General features: G+C 34.0%; 1 pseudogene; it reads right to left on the bottom strand.

Moving 5' to 3' along the window:
* Positions 1–18,731: 18,731 nt before the first annotated feature.
* Positions 18,732–18,889, bottom strand: LOC114896377 (annotated as a pseudogene).
* Positions 18,890–20,939: the final 2,050 nt, after the last annotated feature.

The following is a 20,939-nucleotide window of genomic DNA, read 5'->3' as shown; positions in this document are numbered from 1 at the left end:
TCCCCCCCCCAGGTCATCGCAAAGCACCGAGCTCATCTCCTGTGCTATGCTGCTGCTTTCCACTAGCTAACTGTTTTACATTTGTTAGTGTATATATGTTGATGCTACTCTCACTTCACCCCAGCTTCCCCCTCCCCACCTCCATGTCCTCAAGTCCGTTCTGAATGTCTACGTCTTTATTCCTGCCCTGCCACTAGGTTCATCAGTACCATTTTTTTAAGAGGCCTATGTGCTTGTCCAGAGCTTTGGCCTAAGGGGCAGGCTTCTGGTTTGGCACATTATAAGGACCTAATGAGGGGCTCTATGATAACAGAGGCTGCTGAATTCAATATTTTCACTCTCCCTCTGCCTCACTCCAGCTTGCTAGTATCTTACAAAAAGGAGTTTATATCCTCTCTAGTACCCTGATTTTTGTGGCTGCTGAAAGGGGACACCTCTATATCACCTGGCTCTGGTAGCCAGTGGAGTTTACACTCATGCATCCCATGGGACTATAATCAACAGTGAAAGAGTTCTTAAATAGCTACCACCCCCAGGGCACAACAAAAGGCAACAGTCCCAGGAGCTCAATCTTTCTGGAAAGAGGCTTATTAGCTTATCATCATAGCTACAGCCTGATGCGCAGGTTTCTAATTAAACACACATCTAATGGCCAACTGTAAACATTTCCTGAGATGTCAGATGGTGGGCACTATCTATACACTGTCCCTCTTCCACAGTCCAGAGAGCCAGCATCTCTCAGCGGGGAGCTATTATATGTGTTTGGTATATCTGGGTCCCTGGTATTTGCAGATGCCATCCAAGGGATACTCCTTGATTGCCTGGCTCTGATGGCCAGGGGCACTTGCATTTCTGAGTCCCCTGGCACTGTAACAATCAAAGAGACAGTTTTTGGCAGGCTACCATCCCCAGGTCATTGCACAGACAGCAGACCGAAACACATCCCCAGCCTTTCCATGAGACAAGCCTAGTTGCTACTTCTGGAGCTTCAGCCTTGGGGCAGGTTTCAGGTTTGGCACACAACTAAAATCTATAGAGATGCTCTCAGGGAATGTAGGTAGGTGGATAGCATCTTTGCACTTTTCCTCTGCCTCACTATAGCTCACTTGCATCTCCCAGAAAAAAGCTTGTGTATGCAACTGGAACCCTGATTTTTGTGACTGCTGCCCAGGGAACACCTCTGGATTACCTGTCTCTGTGGGCCAGTGGGGCTTATGCATGTGGTCCTGCAGAACTCTGTATATTTGCATTCTTTAAAAGCTGTTGTCTGAGGGTCTGACCTCCAATCAGCCTGAATCTAGTTAGGACACTGTCTGGTCTTGGCACACCCTCAACTACTGAGACCTATTAAAAATAAAATAGCCTTCTTAGACAATCACAAAAGTTTGGAGACAACCAAAAGCTAGAGCAAGATTAAACAGTAAGATTCATCTCCTGCACAAGGCCAACTCTTCAAGACTGGGAGAAGTGGCTGTTTCATCTAATGTGTAGAAACCAACACAGAGTCAAGAAAAATGAAGAGACAGAGAAATACATTTCAAACAAAGGAACAAAATAAAACATAAAAAAAATTAATGAAACAGAGATAAGTAATTTACCTCATAAAGAGTTAAAAGTAATGATCATAAAGATGTTAACCAAACTCAAGAGAAGAAGAGATGAACAAAGTAAGAACTTCAAGGAAAATATAAGGAAGTTCCAAACAGAAGTCACAGAACTTAAGAGTACAATATCTGAACTGAAAAATACAATAGAGGGGTTCAACAACAGACTAAAGGAAGCAGAAAAAAAGGATCAGTAAACTCAAAGACAAGGCAGGGGACTTTACCCAATAGAGCAGCAAAAAGAAAACAGAATGAAAACAAGTGACAATAGCTTAAAAGACTAACGTGGCAACATCAAGCAGACTAACATCTAGGAGTCCCAGAAAGAGAAAAGAGAGAGAAAAGGACAGAAAATTTATTGAAAAAATAATGGCCGAGAACTTTTCTAACCTGGGGAAAGAAATAGACATTTCGATCTAGGAAGCCTAGAGAGTTCCAAATAAGAGGAACATAAAGAGACCCACACCAAGACACATTATAATTAAAATGTCAAAACTCAAAGACAAGGAGTGAACCTTAAAAGCATCAAGGGAAAAACTACTTGTTACGCACAAGGGAACCCCCATAAGACTATGAACAGATTTTTCAACAGAAACTTTGCAAGCAATAAGGGAGCACTGAAAGGGAAAAAATTTCCAACCAAGAATACTCTACCCAACAAAGTTATTATTCAGATTGAAGGAGAAAGAGAGTTTTCAGACAAGCAAAAGCTAAATAAGTTCATCATTACTAAACCAGCCCTACAAGAAATGTGAAAAGGACTTCTTAAAGCCAAAAAGAAAGTGTACAAGTGAGTAACAAGAAAACATATAGAAATATAAACCTCACTGGTAAAGATAAATATATAGTAAAGTTATAAAGTTTTATATATAGTTATATATATTAATATATAAACTTTAAAAGTATATACACTATATATATAGTAATATATATATAAACTTATAAAGTTAGTAGGAATTTTAAAAGAAGAATTAGTAAAAATAACTGAAAATACAATAATTAGTTAAGGGATACATAAAATAAAAAAGCCTAAAATGTGAAGTCAAAAACAAAGCATTGGGATGGAAGAGTAAAAATGTAGAACTTTAGAATGTGTTCAAACTTAAGTTGTTATAGACTTAAAATACTGTTTTATATATATAAGCTATTATGTAAGCCCCCCTGTAACTACCAAACAAAAATCTATAGTACATACACAAAAGACAATGAGAAAGGAATGTAAGCATACCCTTAAAGAAAGTTGTCAACCAACAAAGGAAGACAGCAAGAGAAGAAAGGAACAAAGAAACTAAAAAACAGTCAGAAAATAGTTAACAAAATGACAGTAAGTACACACCTATCAATAACTACTTTATATGTAAATGGATTAAATTCTTCAATTGAAAGATATAGAGTGACTGAATTGATAAAAAATCAAGACCCATCTATATGCTGCCTACAAGAGACTCACTTCAGATGCAAGGATATACACACACTGAAAGTGAAGGAATGAAAAAAGATATTTCATGCAAATGTAAGTGTAAAGAAAGCTAGGGTAGCTATATTTATATCAGACATAATAAACTTTAACAGAAAAGGTGTAATAAGAGACAAAGAAGGGCATTACATATTGATAAAAGAGCCAATCCAAAAAGAAGATATAACCTTTGTAAATATTTATGCAAATACAGGAGCACCTAAATATATAAAGCAAATATTAGCAGACCTTGAGGGAGAAATAGACAACAATACAATAATAGCAGGGAACTTTAATACCCCACTTATACCAAGGACAGATTATGCAGACAGAAAATCAGTAAGTAAACATCAACTTTAAACAACACATTAGACAAGATGGACTTAGATATATACAGAACATTCCATCCAAAACAAATAGAACACACAACTTCTCAAGTGCACATGGAACATTCTCCAGAATAGATCATATGTTTCAATTTTAAGAAGATGGAAATCATATCAAGCATCTTTCCAGCCACAATGGTATGAAAGTACAAATCAATTACAAAAAGAAGACTAAAAAATTCACAAATACATGAAGACTAAACAACATGCTACTGAACAACAAATGGGTCAACAGAGAAATAAAGAGCAAAATCAAAACATACCTTGAGACAAATGAAAATACAACATATCAAAACTTATGATGGAGCAAAAAGCAGTTCTAAGATGGAAATTCATAGTAATACATGCCTACCTCAAGAAACAAAAATAATCTCAAACAACTTTACACACCAAGGAACTAGAAAAAGAAGAACAGACAAAGCCCAAAGTTAATAGAAGGAAGGAAATAACAAAGATCAAGCAGAAGTAAATGAAAGAGAGTGCAAAAAGATAATAAAAAAAAATGAATGAAACCAAATGCTGCTTCTTTGAAAAGATAAATAAAATTGACAAATTTTAACTAGACTCACCAAGAAAAAAAGAGAGATCTCAAATAAATAAAATCAGAAATGAAAAAGAGGGGTTCCCTGGTGGCGCAGTGGTTGAGAGTCCACCTGCCGATGCAGGGGACACGGGTTAGTGCCCTGGTCTGGGAAGATCCCACATGCCACGGAGCGGCTGGGCCCGTGAGCCATGGCCGCTGAGCCTGCGCGTCCAGAGCCTGTGCTCCGCAACAGAAGAGGCCACAACAGTGAGAGGCCTGCGTACCGCAAAAAAAAAAAAAGAAAGAAATGAAAAAGATTTTATAACTGATCCCACAGAAATACAAAGGATCATAAGAGAATACTATGAATAATTATATACCAACAAATTGGAAAATCTTGAAGAAACGGATAAATTCCTAGAAACAAACAACCTTACAGATTAAATCATGAAAATAATGGAAAATCTGAACAGATTGACTACTAGTTATAACATTAAATCAGTAATAAAAACTCTCTACAAACAAAAGTCCAAGACCAAACAGCTTCACTAGTGAATTCTACCAAACATTCAAAGAAGAATTAGTACCAATCTTTCTCGAATTTTTCCGTAAGATAGAACAGGATTCAACACTTTCAAACTCATTTCACAAAGCCAGCATTACCTTGATATGAACCCATCCAAGGACACCACAAGAAAAGAAAATTACCAATATCTTTGATAAATAGAAGTGCAAAAATTCTGAACAAAATATTAACAAACTGAATTCAACAATATGTTAAATGAATCATGCACCATGATCAAGTGGGATTTATTGCAGGGACTCAAGAATAGTTCAACACCGCCAAATCAATCGACATGATACACCACATTAACAAAATAAAGGATAAAAATCATGTGATCATCTCAATGGGAGCAGAAAAAGTATTTGACAAAATTCAGCATTCATTTAGGATGAACAAGGTGGATGTAGAGCAAACATACCTCAACATAATAAAGGCCATATATAACAAAACTACAGCTAACAATACTCAATGGTAAAAAACTGAAAGCTTTTTCTCTAAGATCACAAACAAGATAATGATGCCCATTCTCACCACTTTTATTCAACATAGTATTGGAAGTCCTAAGCTCAGCAATTAGTAAAGAAAAAGAAATTAAAAACATTCAAATTGGAAAGAAAGAAGTAAAACTGTCACTATTTATTTGCAGGTGACATGGCACCATAAGTAGAAAACTCTTAAGACTCCACCAAAAACTGGAACTAATAAATGAATTCAGTAAAGTCACAGTATGCAATATCAATACATAGAAATACTAATAACAAACTGTCAGAAAGAGAAATTAAGAAAACAATCCCATTTACAATTGCAACAAAAAGAATAGAATACCTAGGAATAGATTTAACCAAGGAGGTGAAAGACCTGTACACTAAAAACTAAGACACTGATTGAAAGAAATTGAAGATGACACAAATAAAATGTAAAGATACTCCATGCTCATGGATTGGAAGATTTAATATTGTTAAAATATCCATACTACTCAAAGCAATCTACAGATTCAATGTAATTCCTATCAAAATTCCAATGACATTTTTCACAGAAACAGGACAAATAATTCAAAAAGTTGTATGGAACCACAAAAGACCATGAATAGACAAAACAATCTTGAGAAAGAAAAGCAAAGCTGGAGGTATCATGCTCCCTGATCTCAAACTTTACTAAAATTATGGTACTCAAAAGAGTATGGTAAAAAAAAAAAAAAAAGAGTATGGTACTAGCATAAAAACAGATACATAGATCAGTGGAACAGAATACAGACCCCAGAAATAAACCCATGTATATATGGTGAATTAATTTAAGACAAAGGAGTCAAGAATACACAATGGGAAAAGGACAGTCTTTTTGATAAATGATGTTGGGAAAACTGAACAGCCACATGCAAAAGAATGAAACTAGACCTCTATCTTTCACCAACCATAAAAATTAACTCAAGATGGATTAAAAACTTGACTGTAAGACCTGAAACCATAAAAATCTTAGAAGAAAACATAGGCAGAAAGGTCCTTGACATTAATCTTAGTAATTATTTTTTGGATTTGACACCACAGCAAAGGCAATAAAAGCAAAATTAAACAAGTGGGACTACATCAAACTAAAAAGCTTCTGCACAGAAAAGGATACCATCCACAAAATGAAAAAGTGACTTACTAAGTGGGAGAAAATATTTGCAAATCATATATCTGATAAAGGGTTAATATACAAAATATATAGGGAACTCATATAATGTAATAGCAAAAAAAACAAACGATCTGATTGAAAAAATGGGCAGAGGATCTGAATAGACATTTTTCTAAAGAAGACATACAGATGGCCAACAGGTATGTGAAAACATGCTCAACATCACTAATCATCAGGGAAATGCAACTCAAAACCACAATGAAATATCACACCTTACACCTGTTAGAGTGGCCATTATTAAAAAGACAAGAAATAACAAGTGTTGGTGAGAATGTGGAGAAAAGGCAATGCTTGGGCACTATTGATGGGAATGTAAATTGCTACAGACACTATGGAAAACAGTATGGAGTAGAGCTTTTTCAAAAAATTAAAAATATAACTACCATATGATCCAGTAATTTCCACTTCTGGGTATTTATCTGAAGAAGGCAAAAACACCTACTTGTAAAGATATATGCACCTTCATGTTCGTTAAAGCCTTATTTACAATAGCCAAGAAATGGAAACAACCTAAGTGTCTATTGATGGATAAAGAAGATGGGTGTATATATAAAATGGAACATTTTTCAGCCATTAAAAGGAATGAAATCCTGCCATTTGTGACAACATGGATGGGCCTTGAGGGGATTATGCTAAGTGAAAGAAGTCAGACAAAGACAAATACCATACACCCTCAGTTATATGTAAAATTTTAAAAATAAATAAATAACAACAACAACAAAAACCCAAGCTCATAGAAACAAAGAATACATTGGTGGTTGCCATAGGAGGGGAGTGGGTGTGATGGGTGAAGGGAGTCAAAAGGCACAATCTTCCAGTTATAAAATAAGACATGGGGATGTAATGTACAGCATAGTGACTATAGTTAACACTGTAGTGCACATTTGAAATATGCTAAGAGAGTAAATCTTAAAAATTCTTATCACAAGGAAAAAAAAATCTGTAACTATGTATGGTGACAGACTTATTGTGGTCATCATTTTGCAACATATACAAATATCTAATCACTATGTTGTACACTTGAACCTAATATAGTGTTCTATGCAAACTACACCTCAACAAAAGTTAAAACTTCACACAAAGAAAATCACAGACATAGATGGCTTTACTGGTGAATTCTACCAGTCAAAGAAGAGCTAATACCAAATCCTCATAAACTTCTCCAAAAAAACAGAAGAGGAAGGACTACTTCTCAACTCCTCTGTGAGGCCACTGTTACCATGATCTGAAAGTCAAAGACTCACAAGAAGAAAACTACTAATTGATAACTACTTTTTAATATAGATGCAAAACCCCTCAACAAAATACTACCAAACCAAATCCAGTATATAAATGGATTATGCACCATGAACAAGTAAAATGGATTATGCACCATGAACAAGTCCCAAGAATGCCAGGTTGATTTAACATCCCCAAATTAATTAATATAACAGACCTTATTAATAGAGAAATATGATCATCTCAGTAGACATATACAAAATTTGACAAAATCCAAAACCCATTAATGACAAAAACAACCCTCAAATTAGAAGTAGAAACAAAACTTTCTCAGCCTGATAAATAGCATCTGTAAAATCCATACGGCTAACCATCATACTTAACATTGAAAGACCAAATGCTTTCCCTGAAGATAGGGAACAAGTCAAAGATGTTTTATGCATAATTGTACATTTCAAATTTGGAATATTTTATGTAACTCTTCTGATGCTTTTATACTTAAAACATATTATAATATTAAATATTCATCAAAAGCACAATTCAACTGGCTGCATAATATTCTATTAAATTAATGTATTACGATGTATTTAAATAATCCCTATTGTTGGAAAATATGATTAATTTAAAATTTTCTTTTATAAATAATATTAGGAAAGTGGGCATACTGGGTCAAATAATAGGAGCGCTTTCAAAGACTTGATTTATTTGCCAAGATCCTTCCCCAATAAATTTGCACTAATTTATAATCTCACAAGAACTTTGAGTTATATTTTAAAACTTTAACATTTTATTTAATTGATATTGAACATTTTTATTGGCTATCCATACTTTTGTTTTTTAGATTATCTGTTCACAGTTTTAACAATATTTTATTGGAATATTAAATAAATTTTATGACACTTTATAAAAAAGTACCAACATCCTATTACATTTGTTCATAGTATTCTCTCTTTAAATATAGTTGTGGCATTTTTCATGTTGTAAACTTCAAAATTTTTAGGTAATCAAATCATTATTTCCTTCCTTTATGAGTTCTTCTCAAGCTTTTGAAAATATTTATCAATACCTTTTAAATGTTTGATTTATAATTCATGAAATTTATTTTGATAAATAATCAAAATGTAAGGTTATAATTTGAGTTTTTAAAAATGGATGCCTTAGATTTTTCATGCAGTTTTTTTTTGTTTTTGGCCGTGCTGGGTCTTCATTGCTGTGTGTGGGCCTTCTCTAGTTCCGGTGGCTTCTCTTGTTGCAGAGCACGGGCTCTAGGCGTGCAAGCTTCAGCAGTGGTGGAGCGTGAGCTCAGTAGTTGTGGCTTGCGGGCTCTAGAGCGCAGGCTCAGTAGTTGTGGCACACGGGCTTAGCTGCTCTGCAGCATGTGAGATCTTCCCAGACCAGGGCTTGAACCCACGTCCCCTGCATTGGCAGGCGGATTCTTAAACACTGTGCCACTAGGGAAGCCCTCTCATGCATTTTTGTAAAATAAACTATTCTATGTAGTGAAGACACATGGAAATAAACAATAAATAGTACTTTGCAGAATAATAGTAGCATTGACTGTTAAGAAACATTATCCAAAACTTGGGAATAAAGCAAGGAAGGAATGTATGTTCTTTCAATGTCATACTAATGCACTGAATAATAGGCCCACCCATGGAGTATTTAATTCACAAGGGAAATGTAACTCCCTTTGATACATTATTTACTATTAATCAGGATTTAGGTTCTGAAATTACATGTTAATTTCTTAATATTTTAGGGTGGAGAAGTAATTGATTTTTGTCCTAAAAGATTCATATTTTTGTCGTAAAAGGTTATCATTTTATTACCATGTAGGACTTTAAACAGTTTTATATATAATCTAACATTTTTATTCCAACACCTTTTCTTCAACGACCATAGTATATACTCAGTTCCTTAAATGGTCTTTGAACCAGCTTTATATCTCACTGGTTCCTTCATTACAGATGTAAACAGGCAAGTACATCTTTGACATATATTCCTCTAGATTTGTGTGACAGTCATAATTATATAACATTTACAACTTTTAAAAAATTAACTTGCACTATGTATCTATGCAAAAAATTTCTAAACCCAAATATTTTAATAATATTTATTTTTATTCTTTTTGTTGTATTTAGTTTATGATTCTTATTGTTGGTGCTTCTCTTATTTCTTAAATTCGCTTTGCTACTTGTATGGTCTTTATGTATATCTTCTCATGTGATTTGAATGATCATATCTACTTTTTAGTTTGATTTAGGTTACTTTATTTTTTCCAACATATTTCAAACCTAAATCTAATTTTAAACTTCAAAAATAAATAGCTTAGTACATTATCATGATTTTAAAACGCTCTTCCCTGCCTGTTGGTCCATCCCCACCTCGCTCCTACTTAATCTCTTGTAATGCAGTCAGGGATTTTAGATCCAGACTTTTGAGATTGCATTATTATCTTCATATTATATATGGTTTCATTCAAGAATAAATCTCCATACATTTGATCACCACAATTAAAACAATGTTAATTAGTAATACTAAGCTAGGAACTATGTAGAACACTTAAAATGTATTATTTGATCACTAAGTTACCTTCTGAGATTGTTTCCATTATTATCTCAATTTAAGAAAAAATAATCTGAGGCTTAGAGAAAGTTAAGTGCCCAAGGCCACAAATTTCTAAGTGATCCACCCATGAAGTGAATCTCATTTTGTCTCCCCAGAACACGTGCTCCAAACCACCAGGTAACATTGCTTTTTAGTTTAGCTTTAACTACATGTTTACTTGATTTCAATGCTCATCATCAGACATTGTCTTCATATTCCCCCAATTTTTAAAATTTTGAATTTTGTTTCATCATTCAGTTAGCTGCAATATATCATCAAGATTATTTTTGAAGAGGATTTTTTGTTTCATCTGTAAATTTTTTAAATTTAAAATTTTAAAATATTCTCTGACATTATATAAAAGTCTATATTTCCATTGTTTTCATTATTTAATGACAGCTCAGTTGTGAATAAAAATTGCACATCGTAATTTTTAACCGTTCAAATTCAGTAGATTTTGCTCACCTATCATGTCATGTTGTAGACAGGAAATATGAGACCAGTCTAGTTTTTTGAGCATTATCTGTTTTATTTTTCTACCCAAATGCTAATTATTCAGTTAAAGAAATAATATGTGATAATTACATTTCTCAAGGTGTATCTAGAACATGCATCTCTTTTTACCTATTTTGTATGTTATACATTGAATCCTCATGCCGTGATTAATTAATTCTCTCTTTATAGCTGTGAAAAGTTTTCTTCAAGTATGACTTTGATTACTAGTTCTGTTCCATTTGTTTTATAATATTTCCTGTAACTGTTCCTTTTACTTCCCACTCACTCAAATACAACTTTCATCTTTAATTCTTCATCATTTTTGTTTTGATTACCAAAGAGCTTCTCAAATGCATCTTGCATCCCATGGATAAATTATTTTTCCATTGGACCTGAGCTGTTTGCCTTTTTGTTTACATGCTTGTGATATTACTTTATCATTTCTAAAATGATAGGCATTGTGGATTGTTCTTGGTCCCGTTTTATAGATGAAGGTCAAATCAATAGTTTGAAGGAAGCAGATACTGGTTCAAAAGTAAGCAAGCAAATAAAAGCAAATAGTATGGCTCTATAGGCAAAAGGGTATAGGCTTATAAGAAGAGCAGGTAATGATGTGGATTTAATATGACTACACACTACAACATAAAGCAGTATTTTAAAAATAAGAATGATATTGAGCAGTGATATGCGGAATGTCTTTATGAAGCACAGAATCAACAAACTTTGTATTTCACCTACCTTGCCCATTTCTACATAACTATATCCAAATATTGATAATATTAATGAATGAAAGAAGAAATATATATATATACATATATATACACATATATATACATACATCAAATATGTATATATATATATATATATATATATATATACACACATACCAAATATTATTATTTGCAAAGCCCTGTGACAGGCATTTTACTTCCTTTTTTTTTCTTAAGTTTTTGGTATGAAAAACAAGAACTGAAAAGCTGATAATAGAAACAAGGTTTTATGAGTTTTATATTTTGTAATTACTTAAGAACTAACTACATTTTTATCTCACGGAGGTCTAATAAATGTTTTCCATTTTTCTGAATTATATATCAATTCCAATTCCCAGTCAGGGAAGAATCTGTCCAGAACTTTAACATGTATATGAATATTTAACAGGTGTATAAATATATATAAAAATCTGTATAGTCAAAGACACTATATATTTCATCACGCAAGTTACAATCAGATTATTTGAACATTTTTAAGTAAAATAGGTTTAAACTATTTTGAAGATTTCCTAAACAGTCTCATCTTCTTTCATTTCTCTCTAAATCATAGTGAAAAATAATTGCATTCTAGCACTTTCCTGCCAGAAATGCGATTTCTCCAACAGAACAAAAGGGCTTCTTAGTAGAATTAATTTTCAGAAACAAAGACCTCCCAGTGAAAGTAGACATTTAATTTGAATTTTCAGCACAATATTAAGGGATTGTTTTTCTTCAGTTGCCACCTACATGTCATTGATCAGGAACCTTCTTTATTTTTGTGCCCAGATGTTCTAAAAGGTTGCTTTCATAGCTAAACATACTCTAAGTAGCTCAGGATACATTAACTATCCAACTTCCAGAAAAAAAGGTTGCAATATAAATGATACAAAATGGAACAATATAGAACGATACTAATTAGACTTTGAGGAAAAATACCTCTAAATGATACATTTTTGAGAAAGGCTGAGGACTATGGTGATACACTCCATAGAAATGAGTTAAGTACAGTGCTTTGTAAACTTGAACCACTTTATGACTGTTGGAGAAACCTTTTAATATCCAATTTACACATTTCTTTTTGCATATGTCAGGAAACAATTAAAAATTATAATTTCTCTGATGTCTTTTAAGTCTTCTATATATTCTAATTTCTTGGTAGCTTTTTTTCCCTAGCATGTACCATTCACTAGAAGCCTGAAGTACTCATATAAAAATATATTGCTTGTAGACATGCAGATGACTTCAAATACTTCAGCACTTCACAGTGAATTGCTCATTCACCTGAGTGTTTAACAGTGTCAGTGTGCTCAACATTATCATATTTAATTGAATAGTTCAACAAGATAATATGCCAGGGCACACACCATTCTGTGAAATCATTCAATGCATTAGGCTAACAATAAATAAAGCAACACTTAAATGCAATACAGGGGACTTAGAGGAAATTATACAAAAAGAGAGACAGAGAGAGAGAAAAGAAAGGAAGACGGGAAAGAGAGGGACTTTTAAGAAAAAAGGGGAAAGTGGATGGATGTCTGTGAAGAGATTTCTGAAGTCTGATAACACTGATTCTTAAACCTCATTTTCTTGAATGACACTAAGAGTAAACATAACTGATGAGAAGAAAAGAGAGTATGTTTGAATATTATGTACATAGCAAATGAGTACTATTTCTAGTCCTTCAATTAGATCAGGGTGGTAGACAAAATTTTTCTGTAAAGGACCAAATAGTAACAATCATATGGCTTTTGGGGCCATATGAAAACAGCCATAGATAATGCATAAACAAATGAGTGTCTCTGTGTTCCAGTAAAACTTTATATGCAAAAAAGGTGTCTGACCAGATTTGGTCCATGGTCTTATATCATTGATATCTGATCTAGATAGAAAGTCAGCTCACTCTTGAGCTTGGATGGTGTAAAATATCATGGAAAATAGAGTCATGCCTTTAATTTTAATAGGAATTCAGCGACTTATTTTTAGAGGTCATTATTTTTCTACGGGACTGAGCCAAAGCACATATGACCTATGACATTAGCTCTACACAATTGCTTTCTGCTTGAATATCATTTCTGAATAATCTCGAAACCTTCATTCTTTAGGCATTTCGCATGTTCTAACTCTATTGTCACTTCTAGATATTTCTTAACATTCATTATAGCAAAGAACTTTAATGGTATCCCCCTTACCAACACAAATGTTACTCGTTCCTGGTACGCTGAATACCTCTTTATCAAGTAAAGTACAAGAAAGTTCAAATGCAAATGAAAGTTTCAAATAACACACAAGTAACAAAACGTGTCAGTCTTTTCAAATATTTTTAAAATTTCAATTTATGCAAATGTTCATATACATTATTAAATTTCTAAAATAATTAATATATTATAGAACAACATCCAGATTATCTTTCTCTGTTCCATTCATTCTATGGATATTGATCAAGGACAATATTTCTAATATTGTCAGGCTTGCTAACTTTTACTGGATTATGAATCACAATAATAGCATCTTTATGTTTCTGACACCTGGGACCAAGAATCTGCTCCTGCAGATTCCTCCCAAAGCTTCCCAAACCTTCCCAACGCTGAAGGTTGGCAAAGAGTTAGGAATCTGGGCAACCAGAGTTTGCATTCCAACTTTTTCACAGGCTAAATGTGTGATCTCAGATAGATTATTTAATATCTCTGAACTTCATTTTCCAGAAAAATAAAATGATGACAATAATGCTTAATAAGATGACTGTTGTAAGGATTAAGTAAGAAAAGTTGGAATTCAATATATGTTAACTCCATTTCCTTCTTTCCTTATTCTAAGTGGATGCTTCTTAGAGTGCAAAAATATCAGAAATCTTTTTTATCACAGGACAAATGATTCAGAAAAAAAGGCATTGAGAACAAAACCATTTAAAAGAGAAACCAAATTTTTATCTTAATTAAAAGGGGGTCAATGGCCTAATTGGGACTTTATTTTGAAAAATGTCATTAAAAATCCTGGATAGGGCTTCCCTGGTGGCGCAGTGGTTGAGAGTCCGCCTGCCGATGCAGGGGACACGGGTTCGTGCCCCGGTCCGGGAAGATCCCATATGCTGCGGAGCGGCTGGGCCCGTGAGCCATGGCCGCTGAGCCTGCGCGTCCGGAGCCTGTGCTCCGCAAGGGGAGAGGTCACAACAGTGAGAGGCCCGCGTACCGTAAAAAAAAAAAAAAAAAAAAATCCTGGATATAACTTTACTTGTTTTTAACAAAATAAATTTAATCTTGTAAGTATAAACATGTGCTAATTCTTACAACAAAAGAAAGGATTGTGTTAATGGAGAGGGAGGTAAAACTGTTTGGGATAAAATACATGATAATGTGATATAATATATATGAGGTCATTCTCTTTACAATTCAAACTTTTAGCTCAAAAGGCATCATTCCTGCAAAAGGAATCACAGAACAATTTAAAACAAAAAGTCATTCAAAATAGATAAATAATGGATAAAGGATAAGAAAGCAATGAACCACTTACTACTCAACCAATTACAGTGTGCACCTCTGTTTCAGGTTTTCCACGTACCCTATTTTGGCCTAAAACCATATTTTATTAATTACAACAGTAAAATGTTAGATAAAGTATGCATGTATTTAAAAAAAAACCTTGTAAATGTTAGGTAGAAATTGTTCTGTTGTTATTATTACATAACAAAATTGTGGGATCAGTTGTTTGAAACAATTTTATTGCTGAATTATCTTCATTTGGAAGATATTATAAAGTACTGGGAAAATATATAAGATGATGTTCCTCTAGTTTTGCTTAGGAACTCACACTTGTCTGTAATGATATGAACCATGATTAACCTTATTGACATAATTAACAAGGAGCTTAAATATAATCCACAGCTTTGTCAGAAGAATTAATTTACTTCAGTATTAAAAATGGGCCATGTTTTTAGCTCAAATGGCAAGCATATAATATTTCTTAATTTTTTAAATTGGCACAACTGTTATAAAATAGCAGCATAGTTACAGTAGTTGAAAATATGAAGTTAAAAGGTATGGTATAGACATGAAACATAGTAGTTATAGTTTTTGTTTAATTCTTGGACTCATAACACATATGATTCGAAAACTTGAAGATCACATAATACAATGTATGCTCCATTCTCCTTAGATATGTTTTTCTATTTTTTTCATCTTTGTGCATGCAATGCCACATAAATTTTGACACATTCTAAACAGACCAAGAAACTACTTGCTGTCATGATGAGTAGTTTGCTACCAAAGTTAGAGTATTCATTTAGGCATTAAATCAGTCATCCCTAAATGAATTGGAAATTCAATTACAGCGAAAAGAACAGGTTTGGTGACCCTTTCTGTGATTACATCTTGCATATAAATGTATCTAAATCATAAATGACTATCATTTTCCTAAACAAGTGGCTGTACTAGGCAACTGACTGCCCACTTACTTAAGTTAAACTAGTACCATGTAAGCATTTTCATAAAATATATAAATGGAATGAAATCTCTAATTTAAAATATAAATAAAATCAGTGGAACTTCATGCTTTTTAATATGTATGAACCACATGACCATGAATCAGGTTGAACAAGAACTTACAAATATAAATGTATAGCTTGCAGGAAGTATATAAAATTACACAAGGATTCTTATAGAGGCATTAAAATTATGTACCACATTGTGCTACTTAAGAGGTTTCTGAAAATGTCAATAAAATGTGGCCTGTAAAAGAAGGAAAATTTAGAAATTTAGCTAATCACCATCATTGTCAAAAAGTTAAATGTGTTGGCTTATGAAAATTTATATTTGTAAATTTTATTTATATATATAAATATTTATATATATACACATTACTATTGGGGTAAGATTAAGAAATAGCATTAATTTTGCTCTTTGGGGTAGAACTCAAGATAAACTCACATTAGGAGATTCATAAATAAAATTTGAGAAGAATGAATCTAAAAATATGCTTCTATATTAAATGTGGCCTAGTTAAGAATACGCAAAGTTCACTGCTATCTGAGAACAGTTTTAGGGCATGTGAGGGAAACTGGATAAAATTTGATAGTTGAAATAAAGCTTATAGGAAAAAATTTTTTTAATTTTTAAAATTATTATTTGGCATTCTATAGCTATTTCAGGCCACTATTTTAAAATTATGTCCACCCAGAGAAAACGAAATAGTTAGCAGCCAGCATCCGGAAGACTAATCAAATCTGGCTTTCCTTGCATGTTTCTGTCCTGTGGACACAGCTCTTATCCTCTAACACACAACTCCCTGTGCAAAAACAAACTTATCATTACAAGTTCAGTATTCTATTCCAAGAATCTTTCTAGATTTAGTTCCCGCCTGTTATGGAAAAACAAAACTGGATTGTTTAACATTTTTTAATGCACTGCAGTTTTTATATAAGAATGTTTAATCTGTTAAAATAAATATTTATTTTAAATGTTGGCACTTAATAGTCCATTGATTATAGGTGTCTATAATCCTCAATATCACAGCCTCTATTATTCTATAAACATCACTTTTCTTAACTCTTTTTGAATCTCAAAAATTACCAAGGGAAAAATAGCTCAAAAGCACATAGGATATTCTGAAAAACAAAAGTAAAAAAAATAGGGCAATTTAATAGTAAACTCTAGGGCTTCCCTGGTGGTGTAGTGGTTAAGAGTCCGCCTGCCGATGCAGGGGACACTGGTTCATGCCCCGGTCTGGGAAGATCCCACATGCCGTGGGAAAAAAAAAAAAAAGTAAACTATAATTGGAAACCATTTACATTGTAACTGTTTTTAAATATAAGATTTTTGAGAGTAGGACTGTGTCCTTTAAGTGACAGTATATATTTGTATTTACATGAAACAAAAAGAATAGTAATTTTAATATGTTGCTTTGCTTATATATATATATGAAATATAAGTTTGTATCTGCTTATTTATTGTGAATGTTGGTTTTAGAACTAATATATTTCTGTGTCAGATAAGCACAGATGACACACTCCGGTCTGTTTTCCATCCCCATGGGCCTTATGATGGCTTTCTGCATGCCACATAATGGTCTCTCTGAAATTCAGGCTTGGATATCATCCAACTTTTTAAAGTTACATGCAGACAAGACTAAATTATTACTCATAGGGTTTCCTCAACATCAATCTTTATATTTCTTTTTAGTTCTTCCCTCTGACATCTAGTATATCCTCCTCAATGTCTTAGGGCTCATAACACTGAACTGATTTTAGTCTGTGCTTTGTTTCTGAGGTCCATATTAATCAGGTTGCACAGTCATCTTATTATCATCCTAGGAGCCTTTCTAGAGTATATCTTACTGAGTCTCCCAGGGACAGAAAAACCCTCAGATGTGCTTCCGTTATTTCTTGCTAGGATTACTACAATTCATTATATTCTGGCCTACCTGTCACCTCTACTCTTAGCTGCTTACAGCTAGTACAAACTTTGGCAATGTCTAAAAGCATACAAAACCTAGAATATCTGATCATATTACTTCAGCAAAGAGGAAACTCTGCTTGCCCCTAGGAAAGCTGTGGATTGTATTTAAGCCTTTATTACCTACAAACATGACAGCTTGCTGAATTATATAGTTAAGTAACTTGTTCTCAGTAATTGCTACTTTTCTTTAGGAAAAGTGCCAAGCATTGAAAGTATTTATTTCCAAAAGCAAGTTTATCTCACAGAAAGCATAATAGTTATGATCCTGAAAGGTTGAATAATTAACATTTGATAAACTGATTCCCATTTTTTGTGAACTTTGGAGGAGGACTTATTATATAGAAGAATCTTGTTAAAAATCATATATTATTTTGTAATGCAAATAATCAATCTTATGTTTATTTGTACTATAAACTTAAATGTTAGTAGTAGGGTATTAGGTTTAAAAGGCAAGGAACACCTGCAGTGATGCTGTAAAAAGAATAACGAACTCTATTTCAGTCTGGATTCTGAACTGTGAGTAAGTCCTCCTGGAAAGATAGCAATGCAGGAGCAGATTTACAGTGTTGTCCCTCATCCAGCCACTCACAGAAATTGACCAAAATGAACAATAAAATATACCTGCCTTTTATTTCAGATGTGATTAATTTGTATATTTACATTTCTTCATTCTGGGCTATGTTTCACTTTCTTTCATCTATTATGCTGTTTCAGTGTAGAAAGATCATCAACAGAAATATCCTCCTTATGAAACTGAAGAACTTACTTCATCTTCTATGTCAAAGCTGACTTGTAAGGTTCTTGAATATGGCAAGATGAATCTTTTGCCACATCAAATCCATAGAAGGTGTAAATAATGAAAAGGCAAAAGACATGCTACACTCTCTCCATGTCCATATTCCTTACCTATTTCTTATGTTTATCAGCCCTACTGAAGGCATTTTCTATGGTGGACTTCCAATTTTATATTACTATAAGAATGTTGTTTTGCAAAATTGTAATTGGTCTGTCAAAAACACTTGCCAGGTAATAAACCTGAAAAATGGCAATATCTCCCAGGATCTCTACTTTCCTTAGAAATTGGAATACTAAAGGAATGCAAAAAGCAAGTGCATATCCTTACTAATATACTATACTTGATCTTAGCCAAAAGGCTGAGAAGGGATTATCCTTACTAATATTCACAACAGATGGTGGGTGGTGAGAAACAATGGTGGGGATAAGAAGAATCTTGAAACTAAAATTGTCCTTGAGATAAAAGACATTGAGCTCCTTTTGAAAATCAATGATGATATATTATCTAAAAACATCATTATTCAATTTTTGGAGTTGACTAAGTAACGGGTATGCAGCAAACTTTTGAAGACCAATCCCTTAATAAAACTGTATTTATCAAAATAAAAGTCTTCTGCAGGAGTAATAATCAGCACAGTGTCCTAAAGTAATGGAAATTTTATCCTTTGTAGCCTTAAATCCAGGATCATCCTCTCCTCTTATGAATAGCCTCCTTTTTCAATTATTTCCTTTATAATATCCAGAAAAGTAATAGTTGCAACAGTAAAAGCAGAGACAGCAACTTCCTTCACCATAAACCTTTTTCCCCTATGAGTTTCTCCATCTTCCACACCATCTTTGATTGGCAGCAAAGTTGTTATATTTCCAATTTTCAGTTGATCATCAAGGCTTTTGTCCCACTCTACATGAATTAAAAACATATCTGATAAGGACGTTTTGAGACTTCCACCTGAAAAGAGACTTCCTGAATATAAGAATTGAGCAGTTTTCTTTTCCCAAGATATCAGGAAGCACTAGGAATCCTTATGTTGCAATCAAATTTACAATATCCATTCACTCTTCATTTATTAATAAAGTACTATTTGTTAAGTAATATAAGAATACCTACAAGATAACCTAAGTACTTATTTAAAGTGCTATCAGGAGAAGGTTCAAGATGGCGGCATAGGAAAATCCTGAACTCACCTCCTCCCCCAAACACAATATCTACAATTACATACAAAATAATTCCTTCAAAAAGGGACCTGAAAACTGGATGAAGAGAGCCTCCAAAACAAAGATCAAGACAGGTAGGAGAGGCAGAGACATGGTATCACCAAGGGGAAAAAAAAAAACACCCCAGCAGCAGTGATCCACAATTGGGAAGGGTTACAAAGGTATGGATCTTCTCCCTGAGGAGCGAGGAATTTGAGCTCCACATCAGGTACCCCAACCCCTAAGTCTTGCACAGGAGAGATATGCCCCTAAAACACCTGGCATTGTAAACCAAACCGACAGGGAATATGCCCAGAAAAACTATAGAACTGCAGGGAATGGAAAACCCGCTCTTAAAAATCTAGTGCATAGACTCACTCAACCTGAAAACCAGCACAAAAACATCAGATTGAATAGTGCATGGACCGTAGGTGAAGGGTACACACTAACCTTAAAGCAACTACCAGAGAGGGAAGAATCAGTTGGGATGCTCCCCAAGGACTGAGACACTGGCAGGCACAATTTTTGCACTTTAAGGCTACCTTGCCAATGCCAGTGCTGGTGGGTGCCATTCTGGAATTCTCCTTCTAACCCCGCCTCCAATGGGCACACCCTGATGAGAGTTACACCCATCCCTCAGCTTTGCCAGGCCTCACAGCTGGCCAGGGCATGCCACATCAACAAGCATGGTCCTCCCACAACAGGAAGGCATATACAGCCTACAATGGGGACACCCCTTGAGTACCTGGCTCTGGTGGCCAGGTGGGATTGTGCTTCTGAGTCCCACAGGACATCTCCTACATAAGGCCACTCTTTCATGACTGGGAGAGGTAGCTGATATACCTAATACATAGAAACAAACACAGACATTTAGGCAAAATAAGGAAGCAGAGGAATATGTTCCAAATGAAAGAACAAGACAAAACCCCAGAAAAAGAACTACAGGAAATGGAGATAAGCAGTCTACTTTGACCAGCTCAAAGTAATGGTCATAAAGATGTTCCCTAAACTCAAGAGAAGAATAGATGAACAAAATGAGAACTTCAACAAAGAGATGGAAAAAAAGAAAGTACAAAACAGAAGTCATAATTTACTAGAGGTCTTGTAGCAGACAGGATGAGGTAGAACAATGAATCAGTGAGGTGGAAGAAAAAGCAATGAAACTCACCCAGACAGAACGGCATAATTAAAAAAGGATTTAAAAAATTGAAGATACCTTAAGGGAAC

This window comes from Monodon monoceros, unplaced genomic scaffold (assembly GCF_005190385.1).
Source record: "Monodon monoceros isolate NGI ecotype Baffin Bay Population unplaced genomic scaffold, NGI_Narwhal_1 Super_Scaffold_15, whole genome shotgun sequence".
In the NCBI taxonomy this organism is placed as follows: Eukaryota; Metazoa; Chordata; class Mammalia; order Artiodactyla; family Monodontidae; genus Monodon; species Monodon monoceros.
This window is presented reverse-complemented; position numbering and strand designations above follow the sequence as displayed.